This window comes from Lissotriton vulgaris, chromosome 3_1, assembly GCF_964263255.1.
Source record: "Lissotriton vulgaris chromosome 3_1, aLisVul1.2, whole genome shotgun sequence".
In the NCBI taxonomy this organism is placed as follows: domain Eukaryota; kingdom Metazoa; phylum Chordata; class Amphibia; order Caudata; family Salamandridae; genus Lissotriton; species Lissotriton vulgaris.
In genome coordinates this window covers 372,138,122-372,163,736 of record NC_141689.1, presented here as the reverse complement: position 1 = coordinate 372,163,736, position 25,615 = coordinate 372,138,122, and the positions used below count along the sequence as shown (strand labels likewise).

Genomic DNA, 25,615 nt, shown 5'->3' with positions numbered 1-25,615 from the left:
AAAAGAAGTCACACGCTTGGAAACCACTGAAACAACTATCTGGAAAAAATGGTTGGAGTTATCCACAGGATTAGTGAGTAGTGTACTGAGACTAGGGTTGGGCCTCACAAACTTCTTTTTCGAATATAGTCAGCGGTTGCTCAATTATTCAACAACTCTGCTGAATTCGGATGAAGGTGTTTGAGTCATTGGTGGGACCGAGACACCCTTAAAAACGATATTAAAAAAAGAATAATAAATAAGCAACAGGAGCAGCTCATTTATTATACACTGCTCCAAGCAAGGAGGGCCCCACATTGCCCCGGTAGGTCTTTTTAACTATATATGTTTAACACACTGGTGCTCCTAGAAGGCGCAGGAGCACCACAAACCATTTTTGGGTAATCTTGTTGAGGGCTGCAGGAAGTGCAACAGTCCCCTAACAACATAAAAAAAACATTGCAAATCTGCTAGGTCATTGGATCCATGACCCCAGGACTCCAAATATTTTTAAAGCACTCCAGGCTGGAGCTGAATGCTGCAGCTGAATTGCTGGGGCCCCTTGAGGTAGGTTCTATGGCTACACTTTGTGACCTGAACATTTTTCAAAGTAAGACTATGACATGTTTAATGCTTTTTATAAAAAAATCTTTATCTAAACTATTTTGTGATATTCACTATTATTATACATTGCAATGTGTACATTTTTAAAAATACAGTTCTTCGTATTTGTTGGTGTCTTTTTGACAAATCAAATAGATCTGTTTCAAATATGTTGATTTTCACTCCCCCTGATAAAGCCATCAGGCCCATTTTTTATACTTTGATGTTCTGACTCCTTGACAAAGTTAGGTCTGCCTTACTAAAAATGACACCCTTTAAATTGTTACATCACATACGCAGCGGAGTGAAGGGCACCCAACCCCACATAAAACAAAGCCATGCGAAGTGGGGGGTTGGGTGCCAACGGGGGTGTTTGATGCAGGTCCTGGCTACAGATCAGGCCTTGCACCTCACCCCACACCACACGGCCGAAGACTATAGACTGCAGGGGGTAGGGTGCCAGTCCCCACACTGTTCACGGTGAGAGACCTCTTACTTTTTTTTTTTTTTTTACATATTTTATTAGTTTTAGGCCATTGTGCCTAAGGTTCGGTAGGTACGGGCTGGTGGGAGTTCCTTTGGCTTTCTGGCGGCAAAAGCCTAGAACAACCTCCCTACTAATCTAAGGATGTGCCTGTCGGAGACTTTGTTTCGGAAAAAACTTAAGACGTAGCTATTTCGCTGTCCCCCTGATTGCCGGAAATAGGTCTTATGCAACTGTTCTATAGGGGGGTTTGGGCTGCAGGATGGGTAGGTGATCTCTGGCCCAGCTATTGGGTACTAATTTTGTGTTTTAGCACGGGGACACTCCGTTGAAGTAACCAGGCGCTCTATAAGCTGTATATTAATAATAATAAATAGGTCAGTATCCAGATATTTACCATACAACAGTTGACGAGAGCATCCTGCATGTAATTGAATACATATTATCAAGTGTACAATATTGCATTTTCATCTCTCAGTCTGACCAAACAACCCAACCCCTCACCTATTACTTTAAGTTAAAAAACATAAAAACTCACTGAAAAAGCCAAAGGTTAATGTGACATTGCAGTTAGGAATTGCAATATTATCTTACTTAAAAAAGTTTTTGAAACTTAGAAATTCACTAAAAAACAAAGATTTAAGGAACGTTATAGTTAGGTGAAAATATTACTTAAAAAATGCCATTTTAAATAAACAAAACCAGTGACATTCACCAGTTTTAGTTATCTTGTCATCATAACTCATGCCCTAAAGTAACCATAACTCACACCCTCACCATGCACTGCTAATTACCTGGCACATTACGTCACTCATGACATGTTCTGGGACATCATTGATAACATCACTGCAACATCTGAAATTACATCACTGGTCACAACCCTGTGAATGTCGGGGGCCGACAGTTATTTGGTACTTTAGGGCATGGGTTATAGTGAATGAATCTGAAAAGTTGCTGGGAGAGGCCTCAGAAGGGTGCATTTAAAGTCACTTGTTGATGCAATGAGTAAGGTCATTCCACTTAGAGTGCAAGCGGTTTCACTCATGTAGTTATTGTCTAAATAAGCACATCCTGACAAAGAAATGGTGATTTGTTAAAGTGGCATGTTTCTTTCTAAACATGTTTTTGTTTTCAATATGATAACAGATTAGCAATATGTGTATTACATAGTAACTACCAAATGCCAATGTATCTATCGCACTTGTATAGACTTACATTCTTGTACATTCTATCACATTACAGAGAAATACTACCAAGCAAACCAAGTCCCAATTTTTAATCAGTACACCTCTTTCCCATTCCAGTTCCCCTCATTATCCAATCCCTCATCAAACACTCTCCTCCTCTTCTTATGAACCCACTGTAGCAGTGGCTCCCAAACATTTTAGAACCACAACTGACTGTAACAAAACCTTCATATGGCAGCACATTTATCATTTACAAACAGCACATTTTCCATTGAAATGGTCAATTAATTTGCACACACATACAGTTTTACTGATTACACTATATAGCACACAAATGATAATGTGTGGAAATCACGATTCTCAGAATATTTATAATTTGTGCATATCCACAGAAACATCTTGATCTGTTTTGATCCTATTAAAATCTCTGTTTTCAACACACTTCAGAATTATGAAAAAAGTGCTTCATGTTTTGCTTACCTAACTGCTGCATGCACATAGTTCATTTACAGGTATTTACATTTTGGTGTGTGTTGCAAAAAACAACATCATACTTAGTCCACTTTAAAAACTCCTCTATTCTGCAGTCAGAGAAAGAAATGTAAACACCAATTAAAAGACTAACGCCGCCTGACCTTTGAACTCTGTCTTTGACCCACTTGCAAATGTGACACATTAAACAAAGAATTTAGAGACATCTTTATTAATTGCTCCGATACGTGACCCACCGGAAATCAGCTTGAGACCCCCAGTTTGAGAAACACTGCACTGTGGAGTTTAATTGTATGTGCAAGCTGTCGCGGTCTACTGTCAAGGGAGTGATCATTAAAGTGGTGTGTTTAAAGGCAACAAGGTACACGGTTGAGAGGGAGGAGATTACCTTCCCGAGTAGTGAACAAATAATTTAACGAAAAACAAGTGGTCTTCGTGAGAAGGTCCAGGAATTTATGAACAATATCCATGTTGAAATCATAGATTTAATGCCCAACAGAATTATTGAATCTGCCAGTTATTGAGATGTTGTTCATTAATCCGCTGCGTGCTCATGACAAGCTCAGCTCGTCATGACGCACGGATGAGCTGCACTCATGATGAGCTGAGCTCGTGGTGGCCGTTGGAACGTTTGCACGCGGGGATAATTTCCCCGCTGTGCTGAACGTTCCAAAACGGGTGTGGTCGTGACGAGCTCAGCTCATCATGAGTGCAGCTCCACTCTGCCTCATGACGAGCTGAGCTAGTCAGAAGCACGGCGGCGCCGCACGCGGCCCCCCTTTCCCCTGCACAGCAGGTGAAAACGCCCCGCAGCCAAGGGGTTAAAAGGACCCCAGCTCTCACTGTCAATGCTCAATATGTTTGAAACAAAAAGTAAACAGCACAGCAGGCTGTCCGATGGCCCTACACACAAACAGTCAAGTGGCACATCACCAGAAGTAGACTCTGGAGCATGACATCCCATGAAAGAACCGGGCATGTGTGTCAGTCTGAGCGAAAATATAGATTCGTTTTTATTCTAGCTCAAAGTCCCTCCTCATAAAACTCACGGGCTGGGGGCTAGGCACAATGATGTTTCAACCATCTCTGCGGTGTTACTCATTCAACTATAGCTCAGAATGTTTGTGGTCCGCCAAGTAATCCTTTATTGAAAAGCTTACATTGTACTTTGAGGTATATACATGCATTTGAAACGTAAATATTTACAGACTTACCAGTATCTTCATTTGAGGGACTCCGTCGCTCTCTTCATCATGGTATCATGCAACAGCCTATCAGAAATGTACACATAAAGAATGTTAAAACTTGGCCCAGACCTTAATTGACAAAATGCTAATAATAACTGGTAGTTATAACGAAGGTATTTAATTATAATGAATGAATGAATGAATGAATGAATGAATGAATACACTTTTATAGAGCGCATGGCTACCCCAAGGCATCCCAGTGCTATAAGACCAGTGGAGTACCCATAGACACTCAATGGAATAAATGTGTCTTCAGTTGCTTCCTAAAGGCGAGATGGTCTCTTTCAAGCCTGATGTTGTTTGGTAGGTTGTTCCAGCACTTAGCTGCCAGGAAGGAGAGCTGGCGGCTGCCCATTCGGGCTCGCTTCACCCTTGTTATTACCAGCAGATTTCGCTGATTGGATCTTAAATATCTGCAGGGTATACGACGACAAAACAAGGTATGTAGGATAGTCGAACCACCATTCCAGATGGACTTATGTGCCATGCACATGACCTTAAACGTCACTCCCTCATGAATCGGCAGCCAATGGAGAAGCCGCAATGCGGCTTTAGCCGAGCTGCGTTTAGGTATGTTCATCAGCAGCCGAGCTGCACAATTCTGCACTGACTGCAGAGTTTGGATGGAGCTTGCTGGGGCCCCGAAGTAGACCGCATTTGCATAGTCCAGCCGTGAAAGAATCAACGACTGGACCAGCATACGTTTAGCCTCAAAGGGAAGGAGGGTCAAGACCTTCCTGAGGACCCTGATCAATCCAACACAGGTCGCGGCCACCTTCTTTGCCTGAACTTGGAATCCCAGGGTTGCATCAAGCCACACCCCTAGGCTCTTTATTTGGGTTCTAGGGGGGGGCGGAGGGCCAAGACAGTTAGGCCACCAAGGGTCAAGGTTGAGGGGGGCTTTATAGCACAAAAGCATAATGTCAGTTTTCGACCCGTTGAGTTTTAGGAAAGAGGAGGTCATCCACTCCATCACCTTGGTGAGACAGGAGGTAAGGTTACTGATCCCTTGATCTATGGCCTCATCCCTTGCCAAGGAGACAATCAACTGTGTATCATCTGCGTAGGTGATGAGCTGGATTCCCCAGAGAAGCACCACTTCAGCCAATGGTCTAATGTAGATGTTAAACATGGTAGGGCTGAGTGATGATCCCTGGGGGACGCCGTGATGCAGTTGAAGTTGGTCCGATGACACCTCCTCTTCAAAAACGGAGAAAAATCTTCCCGACAAGAAGGAATAAAGCCATTCCCGAGATCCCAGCGAGGCGGAGCCGGTGAAGCAGGAGGGGATGGTTGACCGTGTCGAAGGCTGCGCTGAGGTCCAACAGGATCACAGCAGCGCAGCCTCCGGCATCCACAATACTCCTAGTCGCTTCCACCACTGCCACCTCTGTCCCCTGCTTGGCTCTAAATCCTGTCTGGGAGGGGTGTAGAGCTCCAGTGGTCTCTATAAATGAGGATAGAACATAAATCACATGTTTTTCAGCCATCTTACTGAGTCCCGGAAGCAAGGAGATAGGCCTGTAGTTGGCTAGATCGTCAGGGTCAAGGTTAGATTTTTTTAGTAGGGCCTTGACTTTAGCCAGCTTCCAGGTGGGGGGTACTACTCCCGTCTTCAAAGAGGTATTGATGACATGCATTATGGCCGGACACACTGTCCCCGAAACCTGTTTAAGAGCGGATGGTGGTGCAACATCCAAAGGGGAACCTGACTTAAGGTTATTGAGGAGTCGTTCAACTGTGGCCAAATCCAGCAACGGGAACGCCTCAAGAAGTCTGTGGGGGTCAGAACTGACCTCTTCCAATGTACCCTCACTCTCCTTAGTGCTGGTGGACTGGTCTATTGGCGTAAAACCAGCATAGATGTTATTAACCTTGGCTACAAAAAAGGCCGCAAGGTCCTCACATAGTTTCAAAGTATTGGTAGGGGCTCTAGTGGCCAGAGGGGGAGTAACCAGTTCTTGAAATATTTGAAATATTTCTCTTGGCCTATTTGCCTCTTCTGAGATTTTATGCTGGAAGTATGCCGATTGCGCCGATTTCAACTGGTTTTTGTAAGATCTAAGCAATACCCTATATTCCTCTTTAGCCGGGGTGGAGAAATCTTTCCTCCATTTTCTTTCCGCCCGTTTACAACGTTGTTTAGGTTCTTTAAGATCCCCCATGTACCAGGGTTTCTTATTCGGGCTGGACCGATGGCAGAAAGCTTTTTTGGGAAGAATAGGGTCTAGGGAGGAACCCAGCCACTTGTTAAAGGCCTTATTGGCCTGTACAGGATCGTCATAATGAACTAGAGGGGACCTCCTCAAGGCGGACTCCCAATCCTCCGCAGGTAACCTTGACCATGTCCGACTAACTTTCTTTGCGAGGTTAACTGCATAGCTTTGATCCAGAGGGGACCAGACAAATGAGAGCAATGCATGGTCTGGCCAGGGGACAAAGCTGGGTGGATTGCAAGTAATATTACCCAGACTTGTGAAAAAGTGATCTAGTAGATGGCCCCCTATGTGCATAGGGCCTGACACTATTTGTTCCAGTTGTACTACCCTCAAAGTGTCCAGCAAACACTGCGTGGTGATGCCTCTGTGTCGTCGAGCTGTATATTGAGGTCCCCCAAGATGGAGTAATTAGAGTGGATACCATAGATGCGGTGACTGTGTATTTGTATTTACTCCATGTACTTGTATCTACTCCATATGTAACTCGTGCAATCTCTACTTTGCCAACTCTGTACAGCGCTCTGATACCTGTAGATCAGATTCACGTTATATAAAAGAAGATAAATAAATAAAATAAAAAATAGCCAACCATGTAATATATAGTATGCGCAGATGTACATAGTGTAATACACTATTTATTACATTGTTGAGTGTAGGGAGAAGCTATGACTCATGGGAGATGATTCCTTGAGTGGGCTATAATGCTCCACACTTCCCTAAAATTGGTAATAAATAGCATATTATACTCAGCGTATTCGCATATTTGATTTATGACTCACTATTTTCACTTGTGTGGTATTTACAACGAAGGCATTTATTTATAATCAGGAATCAAGAGACACTGTGACTGTGCGACACCGACTGTGTATTTGTATTTACTCCTTGTAATTGTATCACACCATATGTAACTCATGTAATCACTACTTTGCCTATTCTGTAAAGCGCTCTAATACCTTCTGGTCAAGTTCGCCCTATATAAAACTCGATAAATAAATAAACTCATTGAGTCAATAACAATGCACTTCAGTGAATGTATGGTAATAGCAGGATTGTGTGATGTGATAGGGAATTGGTGAACATGTAATGTGTAAGGCTGCTCTTAACTGTGAAGTCATCAATGATGTTGTCAATTGTTATTGATGACGTCTTCATAGTGGTCATCTGTGAAATCATGAACAGTGAGGTTGGGAAGATTTTTATTAATATTTTTACTGCGAACTTTCGTGACTCATGAAATATTTTCTTACAACCTTAATTTATTAAGGGAGGCTTTGAAGTAAATATATACTTAAGAATGTTTCAACACTAAAACACATTCTTTCACACACACACACACACACACACACTTGAAATTCTTTGCAAAAATGCCATTACTGTTCCTTCTACAAATTGCAAACGTAGTAACAGCTATCTTTTGATATCAATTCAAATCAACTGAACATTTTTAGTTATAGGACATTAAACACTCTGTTCAGGAAATGTGAATACGAAGGCACAATTGCACCCCAACTCTCCTCTTAATAGTTTGTTGAAATCATACATGTTTCTTCTTATAGTTATAGACTTTCAATCGCTCTCCAACTTAAAATCTCTCATTGCCTATGCAAATATAATTTGAAAAAAAGAAACATTGCTGCATGTATTACAAGGCTCATAGGAAAACGGCCGTGACTAATTCGAAATTGGGGTCTACATTGTTGGTCACTATGAATGAGTGAGTGAGTGAGTGAGTGAAGATACTTGCAAGAGCATGAACACCCGAAGCATGTTGTTCCTAGGTCTGAAGGAGTATGAGTAAGGGAATATGAACATATAATTTATTTCTGTACACTCTTGTTCCCCAGCAGACCGCTCCAATCCCCATTCAGACTGAGCTGTGCAATGGCCTTTAGCCTAAGTTGTACTCCTAGCACATTCCCCAGGAGGTGTGGTCTGGGAAAGTCCACCTGTCCTCTGCCTTTTGCTGTGGACATCACTAGGGCGTTGGCCTTCACGGCAGGGCTGGTAGCCCAATAAAATATATTTAATAAACATGACATTGAAAGGTAATGTGCTTTAGAACAGGAAAAATATATTTTTTCCCTTTAAAAACTCAACCAAAAGAGGAGAGTAGATAGCAAACCAGGATACCCAGAGAAGCGGCTGGTGGTTGTCTCGTCATTAAAAAGAGACTGTCACTTGACTCGACTTACCAATTCAGGGGATATACCCTCTCACTGGGTTTTATGTGTCAGAAATTATTGAGATGTTCCGGAATGCGAAGGCCCATTATTCTAGAGAAATGGCATTCTGAACAAGTATTAAAAATATTAGAACATTGAAATGTTGAGAGCGCTATTGAAGACAATGGACTATATGTACTGGTATAGGCCCATTGCTCTCAACATTTCAATGTCCAAATACACAGTTTCTGACTTTCTCTTTCCCCTGCCTCTCAAAAATATATATATCTGCAGAGGAAAGCGAAAGTCAGAAGCCAGGCAGGAGGACACACGCAGCATCAACCCTCCCCTCCTCCTGTAGTTCAGAGCCACAAGGGCTTCAGAAGGAGGGAGGGGTGAATGCTGCTCAGCTCTGAGATCTCCCTAGCTCTACTTAACTTCAAAAAGTAGTTTAGCCAAGGCAGGGACAACCGGGGCTGACTTCCACCTCCTTTCTCAGCTTTTGCTGTGAATGTTCAACAGCTAACAGCCGTAGCCCTGCGCACACTGTTATCTGTCGAACATGCACCGCAAGAACTGTGAAATAAAGGCTTCGGAGCCGAATGAGGATTTCAACCACCTCGGTCTCCAAGAGGTCTTTGTTTTTTTAATTAGAACATTCTGCCCCCATTGGAAGTAATATTCCCACCGTAGCTGGGCTATATCGGCATTAAAGGCCCGTTCCCTACGCTGGAGCAGGCCTTTAATGGCTATGTAATGTTATAAAGCTATATTACGACATTGGAATGTTTAGAGCTCCAATGAGAACAATAGAGTAGCTCTGGGCTTTTAATGGCTGGTATAAGCCTTGTGCTCCAAGATTCCAATATTTGTCTTTTTGTCTCTCCCTTTTTATTTTAGAACGTTCTACCCTTATTTATTTATTTATTTAAGCAATTTGTAAAGCGCAACAAATACCCGTGGGTGTCTCGGCCCTGCGGACGTGGATAAAGGTATTAAGGCAGATTGCCATTTATTGAGTGAATAACCAGGTCTTTAGCAGCTTCCTGAAAGAGAGCAACGTTGGGCATGCTTTGATTTGTGGGGGAAGGGAATTCCGTAGTTTTGCCATGGCTACAGTGAATCTTTTGTCTCCCCAGGAGACCTTGTATGTACGGGGGACCGTCAGGAGATTGGCAGAAGAGGATCGTACATTTCTGCAAGGTGTGTGAGTGGACAGGGCACTCCTAAGATAGATGGGACCTGAGTGATGGATTTCTTTATAGGCTATGCATAGTGCCTTGAATTTAATGCGGTTGGGAATTGTGAGCCAGTGTAGCTTTTTCACCACTGCAGAGATGGGTTGGTGCTTAGGGGTGCCTGTGATGATCCTGGTGGCAAGGTTTTGTATCAGCTGTAGTTTGCTGATGATCTTTTTCTGTGCATTCAGGAGTAGTCCGTTACAGTAGTCTATTTTAGTCCTTACCAGGGAGCTTATCAAGGTTTTGCCTGTGTTGGAGGGAAGGAATGGTAGTAGTTTTTTTATTACTCTTAGTGTATGGAAAGCAGAGGAAGTGATGGCATTTGTGTGGGCTGCAAAGGAGAGTTTGTCATCAAAGATGGCGCCAAGGTTTCTCACTTTCTGTACTGAAGGTAGGGGGCCGGGGCTAGTTCAGTAGGCCACCAGGTAGTTGACCATGTGGGGTGTAGGTTGCCGAAGATCATGACCTCCGTCTTATCAGAGTTTAATTTTAAGGAGTTTTTGGCTTTTGGCCATCCAAGAGCTGATGGCGATCATGCCTGCTTGGAAACTGGCTCCTATTTCTCCTCTGTTGTTGTTGAAAGCTAGCACCAGTTGTGTGTAATCGGCATAGGTGGTTGACCCCATCCCATGGGTTTGATGGTTTTGGACAGGTCAGACACATAGCTATTAAATAGTGTCGGACTGAGGGAAGATCCCTGTGGCACCCCACATGGGAGTGTGAAGGAGGGGGAATTTAACTTTCCGAGGCTCACCAGCTGGGAGCGGTTTGTCGGGAAAGATGCCAGTAATTCTTTGGCCTTGTCTGTGATGCCCACCTCTGCGATAGTGTGTGGAATGTTCTAATAGCCTTACAGACCTTCTGCTTCAGGCTATATCTGTTGTTAAAGACCCTCTCTCTCTCGTTATAGACACTCACCTCCGACTCAGGCCCATAACTCGGGTCTGGGTCTTTAAGAACCTGTGTAGCTCTCAACAGAGGGCTATAAGGCTATATCAATGCATGTCAAGTCTGCATCTAAAACAAACATACAAATTACTTTGGGAGTCAAAAAAAGGAACTGTATCAATCTATTAAAACAGCCCTTCACTTTTATCCAGAAAACAGACTGTTACTAAGTTTCCAGTTGGATCTGGTGTGTAAGGCCACCAATCCAAGCTGACACTCCTGTTGTAGAGAACTGTGGCAAAACTAGGAAAGGCTGGTTGTCGCTTTTCTAACAAAATCTTGGTCTGTCAGAGATCCTGTCCACCTACTCTCTTTTCCAGTGTGCACTCTAATGAAGAGGATTGTCAAGACAGAATATACACAAACCTGAGCAAAAGATTACAACTCAACTAACTCTTGGAAACGTTCATCAAAGTCAGCCAATCAAAAACATCAGATGTTCCTCCATCCAGTGCACTAACTATAAGCGTGATCTGATCGAAACCGTTGACCCTCTTATGCACAAATGTCAGCATGAAGTAAGCAGCGGAAAAGAGAACCAGGAGTTAGTGTCAGACATGTCAGGTAGTGTGAGTTGGTTTTGACAAGTCAATATTAAGCCTAGGAACTGAACAATTTAAGGTCCCTCTGTCTCTTCCTAAGCCCCACGTTCATCAAAGAATCAAGCCTGACCCCGCAGTGCATATATGTGAAAAATCCCCATAGAGCCTTAGCGAGGGCACAGCAACTTGCCTATGCAACTAGACCTACTGATGATTAAACATATCAGCTTGAAAGGACTGCACAGTTCGCTTGGATTAAAATACATTGTATGTGATTTACTAATTTGACAAAATTGATTAAGTAAGCCTTCCCTCCCCTCCTATGGGGCTTCTAGGGAATGTATCGGACACTCCAACTTCCCAACGCCGTCTAACTGCTGTGTTCCTTTTATTGGCTAAACGGAGGGTGGCCGTACAATGGGGACGTAAACTGGGGCCTACTTCCAAAGCCTGGCTGTGAGACATCACATTGTCAGGCGCAGCTTGCAAATTACTGGGAGCGGATGCCATTGAGTTCCCGACCTAGAGAAATATGGGCACCCTCCTCCGCCAACAGAAGCCTTCTTCACAAACGGATGGCGATCCAGCTCCTGAGCCACATATAAGTTAGAATGGTGTCACGCAGGCTGCTTTACACACTGCTAAGATGGTATATAGTTGCTATTATGCTCAAGTGCAGAAACTAGCTGCGGCATGCAGGACGTTTATTTCCTATACTAATTTGATGTGTTGCAGGTAATTCCACCATATTATACCATGTATCAATTGTCAGTAACTGGTCTGCTTGGATCTCAACCTCTTGGAAACCATGTGACATTTATACTATGTAAACATGTAATCTTGATGGCAAATTAATATTTATGACAGTACTCCCCTTTTGTTGTATGTTTTGCATATTGAAAACGCCAATAAAAACAAGTTAAAAAAAGAACCCCCACCCGCCATCCGCAGGTTTAGCAGAGTAAGACAGAGCATAAACTATTTAAAAAAAAATTGGATTATTACATTTAAAACAGGAAAAAATGAGGTGGAAAGAGGGAAAAGAAATAGAATGCCATCACACAAAAAAACAAGGTCAATGATACAAGGATGCAGCAAAAGAGAAACAAATACGTTACTTAAGGAGAAATTCCAGCCATAAAATGTGGCGTTCAAGCTTTTGCAGTATTGCAGATATTATAGTAGCAAGTTTTAATGCTGTGAGACGGGGACTACTGAAAAGTCAGTCTAGAGAACACTGCATACTTGAACCCGAGATCCTCCAGGTTTACATGGTTGTACCGCACATTCCCGCAGAGAGATACGAAGAGTTTTGCCAATATAGGTAGTTTTTGACAGGACAAGTGCTATGAAGGTAATACATGATGAATGAGCCTGTGGAAAGACGACGTATAGCAGCTTATGGAGTCGAATCGAATCGAAGCAAACACTAGCCGTGTGTAGTACCACGCAATGGAAGTCAGAATTAAGCCTCCCAAGTGCACGAATTGTAATTTTGATTATTTGCAGAGCGCCACACTCATCCCAAAGGGGATATCACGGCGCTATAATGCTCCCTATCAAAAAAGGGAGGACATCACAAGAAGATTATATAAGGACATTATCTGGAAACAGACAGGTTTTCAATTTCCTTCTAAACACTCAAATCGAAAGGAAGGGGGTTCCATTTGGCATCTCTCAATAATAAGCAATAAATATATTTCAGAGATGCAATGCTTTTTTTTTCTCACAAAATTTACTCTAGTTTTGAAATTAGTGATACATTTACATGTACATATGAGTCGCGTATAAATTGTGAAAGTAAACATTGCTTGTTGCTACAGTACATACCATGTGACTTGGACCGTGCTCCTTACAGTACAGAGTTCCAGGGATGCAATCATTGTATCTGACACAAAAGCTTGACCGTTTCTGAACATCCAGACGTTTCACTGTGAAATGCAACAACTGAATATGGATAAATAAGCGTAACTCCCCTCCCCACCAAAAACAAACTGTATTTTTGCCATGAAATACCAGATTTTTATTTTCGGTCAGTACGTCTGGATCCAAACAGCTTGCTCTGGTTAACCAGCACCCACATGTACTATTGTCACACAGAAACAGAGCTTTCTTTCATGCCCATTTATCACCCTCATATAATGCCAAGGATGGGTATTGAATGTGGGGGGTGTTCACCAGCATTGCACATGGGGTAGCCAGAATATGACGAAAGGGCCACCATTGAAGGTGAGCAACATTATGGGAGAGCCAACATTTCAAAATGGATAGCCACAACTATGAAAACACCCCCACACACAACGCCCACACTATGGACGCCTCCATTTTGCAAGGAATAGTGAGAATGTTTATTAGCTCAATTTTGAGATATCAATATACCAGAGACAGGGAGAATTACGTCATACAAGGCCGATGAAGGGTCACCATTATTCCAGAGCTAGCCACTGTGTTGCTGAGCATGCCCACTGTGCCGAGAATGGACCGGTATAACTCTGGGTCACCAATTATGCCCACTGTTTCAAGGATAGGTTACCCTCATTCCGTGGACTGTAAACCATCAAAATTTGAAATATATTCATACTGTAAGGGGTTTGGCTACTTCTAGTTCATCCGTTTGGTTCATGCCCCTTCTGTGGCGGTGTCTGTGCTGGTGGTGAGAGGTGGGGGGCAGTGTGCACCAACAACTGAGGTAGGAAGCTGGGCTCACACAACAGCCCCGACGCCATGAAAATGAATCAGCCAGGAAGAGGCTGGGCTGCTACTGAACTCCAGGCCACCAGGCTTCCAGCTAACTGCAGGGCCTTCAAATAGTTGTAATCACTATAGCGTTAGGGTCAACCAGAAAATTGACACTGTGACCGATTCACCCAACAAATCTCAGGTAGGGCCTTTAAAATCTAGCCTCCTGTGCAGTGGCTTAAGAAAACCTGAGGGGGGTCCCCCTGCAAGGTACGTAGATGGGGCCCCTTCTGGACTCAATCAGGAGCTCTCCAGCCAGGGTACTGTGCTGAGGGGGCCACCCCTAGAGTTTGATGGCACCGCAGGGACTGCAGGGCTTATGCTACAATCTTTGATGTTGCATTCTTCTTCCTTCTGTTATCTCTTCTAAGGCACCCCCATTTTCTCCAGAAAAGCATGTGTTTCCCAACTTTGGAACTAAAACATACAGTCTCGCTTGTGTAGTGATTCATCGATGGAAAAAAATCAACTTGCTGCTAAAGCTCTTTAACAACATAGGAGAACAACTCAACGATCGTTTAGTCTACCTCATAATGATAAATTGCTGAGTGGGCCGTGGTATTACTCAAGTTTATGAGAAACTATGGGTAATGGCATATAATAGCTGAAGCTCACTATCCCACCCTGGTTATGGGTACGAACAGACAGGATGATAGGGAGAGACGCTAATCACTCTAATGAGTGGAGGGACAGGATAAAGAGGATTATAGTTTCATGTAATAACATATTGATTATAACATAGTAATAATCATACACCAAGACCAGGAAGTATGAACCAGCACGGTCTGTGATATTCATTCATTTCAAGGTTCCTCTCACCTCCTGTGTTTCTTTCATCCTCTACAGCTCTCCTTTATCTTGTTTGTAACTGTTAGGTCTGGCCATTGCGGGGTCATCCCCAAACTTTTTATCTTCACCCTCCTGTTTTTTGAACCCATTGTGTTGGTTTTAGGACTATGCACGCTTTTCCACTGCAAATCAGTGTTACAGTACTTGTGTTCTGTCCTTCAAATATAGTAAAATTGGCTTACACCCAGTTGTCAAATTTAATTGACTTGTAAGGCCCTAGTAACATAAACCCAGGGGCTGTAAATTAAATCCTACCAGTGAGCCTGCACTACCTATTTTGCCACCCACTTAAATAGCCCTTTTAAAACGTGTCTCAGGCCTCCCACTGCAGGCTAAATGTGCAGTTTTAGACTGCCAGTTCGACTTGGCAAAATAAACCTTTTTCCATTGCCAAACCTTCCTTTTTAATACATATAAGTCACCCTAGGATAGGCCCTAAACAGCCCAGATGACAGAATGCAGTGTATTTAAAAAATAGGACATGGAACTTTTAGGTGTACATGTCTTGTTAGTGAAAAACTTTACATTTATTCGTTTTTCACTACTACAAGGCCTGCCTCTCCCACAGTATAACATTGCAATTACCTTTAATAAACTGTAACTTTCCTTTGGTCGAGTTTGGTGTCTAAAGAATTGCAATTAAAAGCACTCTTTAATTATAAAGTCAAACTAATAATCACAATTTTAAAAATGCCACATTTAGAAAGCTTAAATAGAAAAAATAGCGGTCCTGTCTGGTATGTCAATTTCTTTTTAGATTCAAAACAATATTGGCTTGTAATCACAATCAAAAGTCTTTTGGTAAAAGAACAATGTAACACACACAGGAAAATAAGTTTCAAATTATATATTTGAGGATCATATCAAATATTGAAGGCTAAAGCAATATACATATTTAGTTACGCACAAAGGGAATGAAGTGACTGTGGTGACTTGTGGTGATAGGTGATATGAAAAACACACTATATACAGTACAAAAATGAAGTGCCGTGAACAGGGGGAGAAAATTCTGGTTCGTCTTGACAACTTTGTACATATGGCCCAGAGTCTGAGCAAATCAGTCCAAGTTACTTTAATGAGTTTCTTTCTCCTTCATCTTCGAGTTAGAGAAGGCAGGACGCGGCTTGAATCCGTAAACACACTTGAACTGGTCACAGACTCCACCCAGCTGGTGGAGATCTAACCCCCTGAAAGAAACTCATTAAGGTAACTTGGACTGATTTGCTCAGACCCCGCCTCGGCAGAGACTTTTTAGCATTCTGCATCTCAGCTACATACCCCGCCCCCCCCCTTGTCCTGAAGAAGACCCTACTAAGACGCATCATACACTGCGCTATAATTTGGGTCGAAATGTCGACGCATACAATATGTCTTTACACTGCCAATGTATATAAGGAAGCAATTGAATTGACTCTGGGCCATATGTACAAAGTTGTCAAGACGAACCAGAATTTTCTCCCCCTGTTCACTGCACTGCATTTTTTTACTGTATATAGTGTGTTTTTCATATCACCTATCACCACAAGTCACCACAGTCACTTCATTCCCTTTGTGCATAACTAAATATGTATATTGCTTTAGGCTTCAATATTTGATACGATCCTCAAATATATAATTTGAAACTTATTTTCCGGTGTGTGTTACATTGCTCTTTTACTAAAAGACTTTTTATTGTGATTACAAGCTAATATTGTTTTGAATCTGAAAAGAAATTGACATAGACAACAGGACCACTGTGTTTTCTATTTAATCCTAATACCCGGTCCTGAGGGACACCGGGCAACCCCATTGTTGTTTTCTAACATTTAGAAAGCTGACATTTTCTTATTGTAACTGTGTCCGCAGCCTGAACCTGGGTCACATGACGAGCTGTAACTGGCAGTTGGTCTTCGTGTCTTACTCCCAGAAAGGGAGACAAAGGGAAGATGGGTGTTGGCAGTATGGACCACTCTGAGTTAACAACGAGGAGGAGCTGCCACTTACCACACTTGCAGGTCACAAAGGCTCTGCATGAGTAATCTCACAAAGGGTTTGTTACTAGTCGTTTATGACCCCAGACAAGCTGAGGCCAGGACAGGGAGGAAGGGGATATCTGACAACTCCTTGTGAGGTGAAAATCTCTAGAAGTTTTCCCTACTTCAAAGTGGGCACCAATAATAAATATTGGACTCTTCGTTCCAACTCTTCAGTACACTTCTGCATCAGTGGACCCTGCGAGGAAGAAGGATTGCTGTGCTGCTGAAAGGACTGCCACTTTGCTGAACTTCTGCCCTGCTGCCCTCTTGTCTGAATGAGATGAACTGGGCCAGCATCTCTAAACCCAGGACCCGAAAGTGACTCCAAGGGCTAGTTGGCAGGACTGTTGATCAGAAGCCTCAGGAACAGAACAGGCATCCAAAAACCTTGAACCCAACACCTGGACTCTGCCATCTGTGAGTCCTGTCATCCCAAGTGGTGCCACCGTAGTCCTGGACCGCTGTTAGTGGGACTGAAGGTGCTCTGTCCGCCCATCAGTGGATCCAGTGACACCAGTGCATCTCCTCTACGGCGTCTAAAGGGTGAGAGTGACTAGGTAGCAACAATGGTTAATGTAATGTTCACATTTAAGTAAAGCAACTGGACTAGAGTCTATTGACGTGACTCCTAATCAAATGATCACTATCCATTAATATTCCCATATTCCAGGGTGAGGTGGTGATCACAGGAACAGAGCTGTCCTCTGGAGGCCAAAAGTTAGTTTGCAATGAATACATGAGGTTTGGAGCAACACTTGACTGGAAATGATGGTTTTATCACGGTTGAATTTCAGGGAGTTTGCTCAGAGCCTGGGCGAGATCTCATGAAAACAATCATGGAAAGATGCCTTAGGCTATTGAGATGTAGGATTGTGAAAATTGTCATCTGCGTAACTGAGAATCGTTATACCATGCAGGTGATATGAGGTAAACATTAAACAGTGTCGGACTCAGGAAGGAACCCTGGGGAACACCCTGACCGACTTACCTGAAGCAGAAGCAGAAGAGGGAGATATGAATTGCTTTCACTCTTTCCTCTAAGGACTTGCACTATTTCAAAGCCCTTCCTTCAACACCCATCACAGCTAACCTAGAGATTAAAATGTTGTGGTTATCTGTGTTGACGGCATCAGACATCTCTGATAGCACTAAAGCTACCCGATGACCATTGTCCAGTGCCATTCGGAAATCCTCCAACACCGTAACCAGGGCTGTGGAGGTCCTACATAAGGGATAAAAGCCAAATTGGACCTCATCCAAAGGGGTATGCTCTTTTAGGAATTCAGAAATTCTCTTGTGGACATGTTTTATTGGGAAAAGGCATACGAGAAATCGGTCTATAGTTGTTAAGAATGGAGAGATCTGCAGTAGCCTTTTTAAAAAAGAGGAATCAACAAAGCCTTTTTCCTTTCGGAAGGCACAGTTGCCGGATCCAGATGGGGATTACAAACAGCTACTAAGGAGGGGCAAGGTAATCAGACCGCGTTCTCCAGAATCTGCATGGTAACGGATCAAGTGGGGAACCGGATGAGATAGAATTTGCCATCTTAAGGAAGTCAGCTACTGACATCTCACCAAGGGAATCTAAGGTTGCCCAGGAGGTATTTGAGAGCGAGCAAATTTAGCCATCGTCCAGGGGACAGTAGAAACATTAAGTGGAAGAAGTAAATTAGACTGTGAATTAAGGTCGATATGATTCTTTTAACTTTATTCTGAAAGGAGACTGATTGATTATGTGACTGTGTGGGAAAGGCCCTCTGCAAAGTGCTAGGTGGTTTGAACAGAGAGTGTGCAAAGAAAAGGATTTTCTTTGTTGCATTAGAGGCTTCCAGAATTTATTTTTTAAAAGCTTCTGCTTTGGTGGTTTAAATGAGTTTTTTTGTACTGTACATCTCCCCAGTTCTAAGCAACCTTAAGTTCATGTTTTAGTTCCTTTAAATAGTTGGCATACCATGATATTTCTATTTTTTTTATAAATGCGCAGAGCAGCCCTCAGGGCGTCACTGAACTGCGTTCACACTTTTGGCTTGAGAGACATACAAAGAAATAAAACACGCGCAAAGCGCCACATTCAGAGGTCCCATATATTATAGGTTGTAACACCATCCCGAAAACACCAATTCCAAATGGGGTGGTATTTACTAGTTTCGGTATTACTCACCTGAATTTCAAAGGTCAGACTAAGGGATAACAAGGGGTATCGTAGTTATGTACATCATGTTTTGCCTTTGTCGTAGTTTCTTCTAGAGAAATGTGTTCAGAGATAATAACAAATGTGTCATTATGAACCCCCTTTATAGGTCGGACACAGTTCACCTACAGAGCGGACACAGCCACATTCTGCCCATACGCAGCTCTACAGGGTGGACTATTCAAGTCACTGAGGAACCACAGCATGGCGAACACTGGTGCGCTCCAGATCATGTCTAGTTTAGCTCATCCTCTGAGTCATAACTGATGACAAGAACCTAGGGGCCGTGAACGTTCGCTATTAATTTATGTGGACACCTGCCCTGTGTCTATGAACTTGTTCTTGTGTGGGGGATTGAAATATTGACCGGCTACTCATGGCCTGTACCCTGGCCAGGACCTTTAGTAGTACTCTGCATCCAAGCCAAGCACCTGCAGGGACCTCCTTATGGGCAACTATGTGTTGCTTTAAAGTGCGTCCAAGCTAAACACTTTATGCTGCACTGTGAGTGGGAACATTGGCTTAGCACAAAGTGCCTTCCAAGGTTTGTTACTTATTCAATGCATTACCAAAGCGCTCACACAGACGCTGCATTGAATACACGACACCACTAGGCTCTGCACCTTCTGCTGCACTTGAGGACTGGTCTGGGCCACTTGATGTTCGGTGCCACACCAGCTTGCTTCTTCAGCCGCGCCTCATACTGAGGCTTTACGGCAGTGGCTATAGAAGATCTATGACCATAAAGGACTTCGTCATAATAAGAAAATGAATGTCCGTACCCTGCTTACCCAAATAACCCTTAAAGCCTAGCCTCTGTGGTCATGTTACGGGAGCAACTTTCCACAATCTTGCAGCTGTGCAGCCCAATGCTTTTAAGCGAAGAAAACCCCATCTTTTGACTGATGCGTCTTATGTTCTGAGTGCAATTTTCACCAATTTGCACTGCATGGAGGAGCCTGCTGCCCATCACTCTGGTTATGTTTGGTCATGTGATTGAGAGATGGAAGCAGAATCAAAGAGCCCTGTTGAAGGTGGCATTACATATAGGAATAAGGAAAGCACGGACTATAGGCAACGATTGTTTAAGGTGATAAATACCTAGGTCTCTAGTATCACTCTGCACTCGAGGACCTCATTATGCATTGGGTTAACTATACTATGTGGCAAGATAAGCAGCTTGTGAAGCACAATGGCAGTATTATTTCGTGGATTGTAATTATAGGACACATTAAACTGTCTGGGCAAATGCTTCACCAGCTGCCGCTCGTGCAGGGTCTGCCACTGTGCAGCAATAGCAGTGGCACCTTTTTTGGTACCTTTTCTGTCCCTTTAAGCTAGAAACATTTTTTTGTTTTTGAAATCTACAAATCACGTAGCAGACAGCGATTTCGGTGGCAAAAACAGCAGATGATTGGCTAAGTGGAAAACCCTACAGCTGCACATTCACGGAATTCAGTGGCTCTGCGAATACATTACTGAAATATGTTGTAAGAAACGCACTTTGTTCCCGCTGCGTCCCTTTAGTAAGAGCCGCAGTGCTGCGGGCAGACAACTGCGGCTAATGTTATTCTCTCTGTCAATCCACTCCTAGGTATTTTCCTTAACTCCTATTCTGAACAAGATCTCACGTCTCCCCTGCATCAATTAACTGCACTGCCTCGTTCGTTTGTAAGAACTACTGTATTTGTGAATGTTTTGGCCCAACATCAGGGCTACGTCAGCCACTGAACAATCAGTACAACAGAAAGTAACAAGAGCTGCTGCTTTGGAAGAAGGCCAGAGAGGAATTATCCAGTTTACCAGCCATTTAATATGAAGAAAGGGAGCATTAAATGGTCTTGTAAGGATGAATAGGCTGCTCGCCACTGCCTGGCACTCAGGGATTTATTTCTTAGCACTTACAGATTTAATGATAGTAACTTTACTCTCCACAGTTTATAGAAGCGATACAATTCTTGTATCTGTCAGTCAAGCATATTTCAAAGAGGCCACCCTGCGCATCAAAGAGCGCCTGCGGCCAGGGAGGGGCACACACTTTTGCTCCTTGGCAAGGTCACATTTGCAGAATGGTTATGATGTAATAATTCTATCGGTGATCGGCCGCATCCTCGCAGCTGCCTGGTACGGTCTCATCGTTGCAAGGGCCCTGGCTGAGAGGGAGTGGTTGCTTTGTTTTTATTTAATGCTGAAAAAGATTCATTTAAACTTTAAAAAATGACGGAGCTGCGAAGTAAAGTACTTAAAACTTACCAGCGATGTAAAGACTCCCGATGTATGTACCCGGGATATATAATGACTAACGACGTCAAACCTCTAAGAAGTAAAGGTGGCACAGCATGGAAAGAAACTCTCCTAACCCAGGATAACAAGAGTTCTTCCCCCAGCTTGGTGTCACTCAGTATTGCAGGCTTCATGATCAGCATGTAATAGCCGTCAACCTAACAAGCACCCATTAGCTTCCCGGTATTAAAGCAATTACGAGAAATGTTAAATAAAACATCTGTCATCACAAATATTCACCCCAAATATGGCATCTGAAACTGATGCACACATGGAGATAGGAAAACTTGTTTTCTCTATCCAGTATGCAAATTAGAAAAAGTTCCTTCCTACCTTATTACGGGAAGTCAACAGAGGATGTCGAAGTTGTGTCCAAAATAGATATCTTTACCACTGCAAACAAATGCATCCAGGAAATGCACTATCTTTTCCAGGAGAACGGGCCTGAGAAACAATTGTGCCATTTGGTGGAAAGGCTAATGTATCCAGGTTGCATCGCCTCACAGAAAGAGCAGCGTAGAAAGCAGTTCGTATTAGTGAACACTGAGATTTAGTTTTTGCGACTTGAGAGAAGTGTTTTCAGAGGCTGGGAGAAACTGAGTGCCTTAAAAAAACTGGGGTGGTTTACTATTCCCACCTTGCTATTTACCTTATGGGGGCTCTTAAGAATAACCAAAACTTTCTAAGTGCGAAATTTTTAAGCACGTGTTAAAGTAGGAATTTGCGAATTTACACAGCTAAATGGTTTTCGGCATATGTATATTTTTTAAACTTTTCTAGCTTTAGGACGTGCATAGTTGGCTTGTTCGTGCTGCCGTTCTGAGATTCGGGATTTGAGCATGTTGCTTGGATCACATTACTATCTCCCTGAAGCAGGAAGTCGAAGGGCAGGAGCGGTAATAGTGGCTGCCTACTGGTGACTGTTGTGGTTCCCCAAAGCTGGTTTGTGGCGATAGGTACCAGGTGAAGAAAAACCTGGCCTCAGGAAACACTGGGAAACGTTGGCCATATTCATTGGGTCAAGTGGCTCAGTGGACTAATGCGTTCACTCTAAAGATCTGCGTTTGGCACCTTGATCGCAGGTTTTTTCACGGCTGATCAACTCAACCTTTCATCGTTCGCAGGTTGATGAAATGAGTGCTATGAGTGTGGTAATGATAATCATCTGTTATCTGGTAACAGCATCAAGAGACCTTCTGAGGCACAAGCGAATGATCTCCAAAAATACATTCTTATGTTCATAAAGGGAGACATTTGCCTACCACTTAATGAATTACATTTTAATTTCATCCAGTCCTAATTTTTAGACATTATCAGTGGAATGCCATTTCTATTTTATAATTGTGGATATATTTTAAAAGCTGCCAGAATTTGAAGAAGTAACGGTAGCTCCAGCTGACACTTTCTTTGAGATTTCCCACCGTCATGGGAAACATTTTAACCATGTTTTCTTGCCTTTGAGGTAAGCATGCTTAATTTATAGAGGGGGACATGGGACCAAAGTTGTGCCTGCTCAAGTGCAGCCGCCATTCTTTTACATTTTGTAGTAGAATTACAAAAGTGTAAATAAGCTGTTTGAAGAACCTCAGTTTAGTACAGCAAATGAGTCAAGATAAGTAGCGACTGGCATTATGGCAGAGTGGCAAGGCGGGGGGGAGGGTTGGGGGGTCGAGAAAGAAAGAAAAAAAAGAAAAAAGAATAGGATAAAAAAGAGAACTTGCCTGCAGCCCACCACATCGCCGGACTTCTGCTTCTCTTGAAGCTCCACTGCAGGCAGAGACACCCAGCCTCCCTTGTGGCCAATCCGGAAGCTGCTCTCCTGCATTAGAGCAGCTTCAGGATTGGCCTGAGCACCCTCGATGTGCGCTCCCAGGGAGACTGGGAGCCTCTGCCTGCTGTCTTCAATGCGGTCTCCAACTCGGCAACGCACCTCAGGTTGGAGACAGCTCAGTGTGCATGTGGGTTTGGTCGGCTTGAGAATGCTGGCCAAACCCACATGCACACTGATAGCAGTGCCCAGCACTCCCCTTTGTGACTGTCCCCATGATGGCCCTGCCCGCAGGATGTGGCACTTAGAAGTTGAAAAATAAAACAACAATAAACCTGTTTTATTATCATTTTATTTTTCAACTTTTGAAGCTGCTGGTGGGGCGGTGGGAGATGCTCTTCCACCATTGCAGAGGAGCCGCCACTGGTCAGGATGGCAGTTTAGGAGTATACAACTTTGAAGCATTGGTTGTGGAGTACCTCAGCTTCACTAAAGCAGTGGTGGAAGGGAGGGCGTTGGCAACTAAGAAGGCGGATAGCACGTCTTTATCTTTGGCTTCATGATCCTCTGTGCAATCCTTCGGCATCCTATGTGCTCCCCGGACTGCTGGCAGTGACCCGCTCTGTTAATTTGAACAATGGCATCCGGGAGGCATTTCTGTCCAGGTTAGGAGTGGCCTAGATGTGAGGAGAGCCCTGAGTTGGAACCGGAGCTGCAAAATGTCACCTGTGTCACGATGAAGCCAACCCGAGGATCCAGAGCCAGTGCACTGCCTATAACTGTTGGAGCGCTGCCTGGAAGTTGCTGAGCAGAGCTGCTGGCTGGTGCCACTGCACAAGAGAGGCCTCGGAGATGGGGTCAAGGGCCGCCCATTGGTGTGAGGTGGAGCCATCACAGTGTGCGGCCTGGTCTGCATGGAGGCTCAGAGAGCTGCTGTGACGTTTAGGAGGCAGCCCAGTGAAGCCCAAAGTGTGGGTGGGCCACGGTGACTCGGAGTGCCCGATCACAGAGGCTAGGGAAGAGCCAAGCACTGCTTATGGATTAATCTGGCTGGTAACTGATGACTATTGGCCCCTGGAGGCTGAGGAGGTAGAGCCACGGCGTTACTACTTCAATATTTGGATGTGGAACGGGAGGCCCCCGCCAAATGTCCACCTGGTGAACAGAGAAGCCTGACTGAGGCAGTGAACTGGAGAGCCCTCTGGTAGTCCTGGTGACACCGACTATCAAATGGAGAGAGAACATGCTTGAGGGAAAGCAGAGGGTTGCTAGTGGCAATGTAAGGAGGCCATGGGCCTAAATGCAGTCTTCTTTTTGCTTTCACCAATTTATATAACAGCCAAGATCTTGGAGGCCTTTCAGGGCTTTGAGCTGATCAAAACAAACGAGGCAGGGACTTTTGGGAATATGTATGAGGCCACACAGCTGTTCCACATTTGAAGTAAATGTATAAATACTGCGGAAGAACTCTGAGGGGTGGATTGTACAGACTGACTATGTGCGGAGCTGGTGTTAAGTGGAGGGGAGTTGAAGGACCACGGTAGTGCATGCCAGGGTGACAAGATTTAGGCCACTATTTACTGCATCAGTGGCTCTGTTCGTCTAGGGCATTTCTCTGGTGGCCGATTCCTTGAGTCCATTATGGGCCAAGAAAGAGCATCTAGATCCACCCAGCTAACCAAGATGGATCAATATACAGCCAGTCCTGGGAAGCAGCAGACCAACAATGAAAAGGACACTTCCTTGTCTCCCCTTCTTGGCGTCTCCAAGTGAACAGATATTAGCTGCAATCAAATATTCTAAGTAGGCTTCTGGAGCATAAAATGGATTCAATAGACATGGACGTTAACCTATTGTGGTGGATTTATGCAAATTTAATGAACATTCTCTATGGACAGAAAAGAATGTCATTACTTTGTCAAAGAAGGCGGAGGGATTTTGGGCCACATTCTACAGAATGTGCATCATGTCTGGATGATCTTCTCACATGCTGAAGGGAACTCCCCGGAACTCTTATTGGAAGGATGGCTCAGAGAAGTCATGGGTCCATGCAAGTTATCACATGTTTGTCATTGAAAAAGCTCATAGAGCGTTGATCCTCCGTCCCCCTCTGGGTTCTCCCAAACCCCCTCCCCCCCCCGAGAGCACTTATTTCGAGGACACGTAACTATAGAGACAGAGATGGTGTTCTGCAGTGGGCCTGGAGTCAAGGAGACCCTCCAACCTCGAGGGGCCTGATATCAGAATATTTCAGTACTATACTTAGAAAGTTTAGGCTCAAAACAAATCATTTCTGGTGGCCAGAACTGTGGAAACTATAAGTCCAATATATGCTCCTGTATCCCACTAAGCTCAAAGTGATACACGGAGGCCAGACCCATTTCTTTATGAGACGGAGGGGGTATGGGATTGGCTCAACAGCAAGCGTAAAAAAGAATGCCTCACGGGCCCTGAACGGTGGCAGCCGCCACTGCAGACCAAGCGGTTCAGTGGAAAGGAGGAGGTGGGGCATACCAATGAAGAGACTGAAACCTCGCATAGAGGTGCAGCATGATGGGATGCTGGAGATGGCTAGTGACTTGCATGCAATATCTCGCGGCGGGGGTGCATTGCTGAACCTAGGAGTAAGTGTGCATACAATATGATGCTACCCATCTGGAAAGGAG

At 43.8% G+C, this 25,615-nt stretch overlaps 1 protein-coding gene across 5 annotated transcripts in view; it reads right to left on the bottom strand.

The window, feature by feature from the left end:
* Positions 1-25,615, bottom strand: part of GHR (growth hormone receptor) — a 1,047,683-nt gene that overhangs the window by 839,554 nt on the left and 182,514 nt on the right. For all 5 annotated transcript variants that reach the window (XM_086960591.1, XM_086960596.1, XM_086960593.1 and 2 more), the window contains one exon: positions 3,960-4,016. The gene's annotated coding sequence lies outside the window, so the exon portion shown is untranslated. The remainder of the gene's footprint in view (positions 1-3,959; positions 4,017-25,615) is intronic.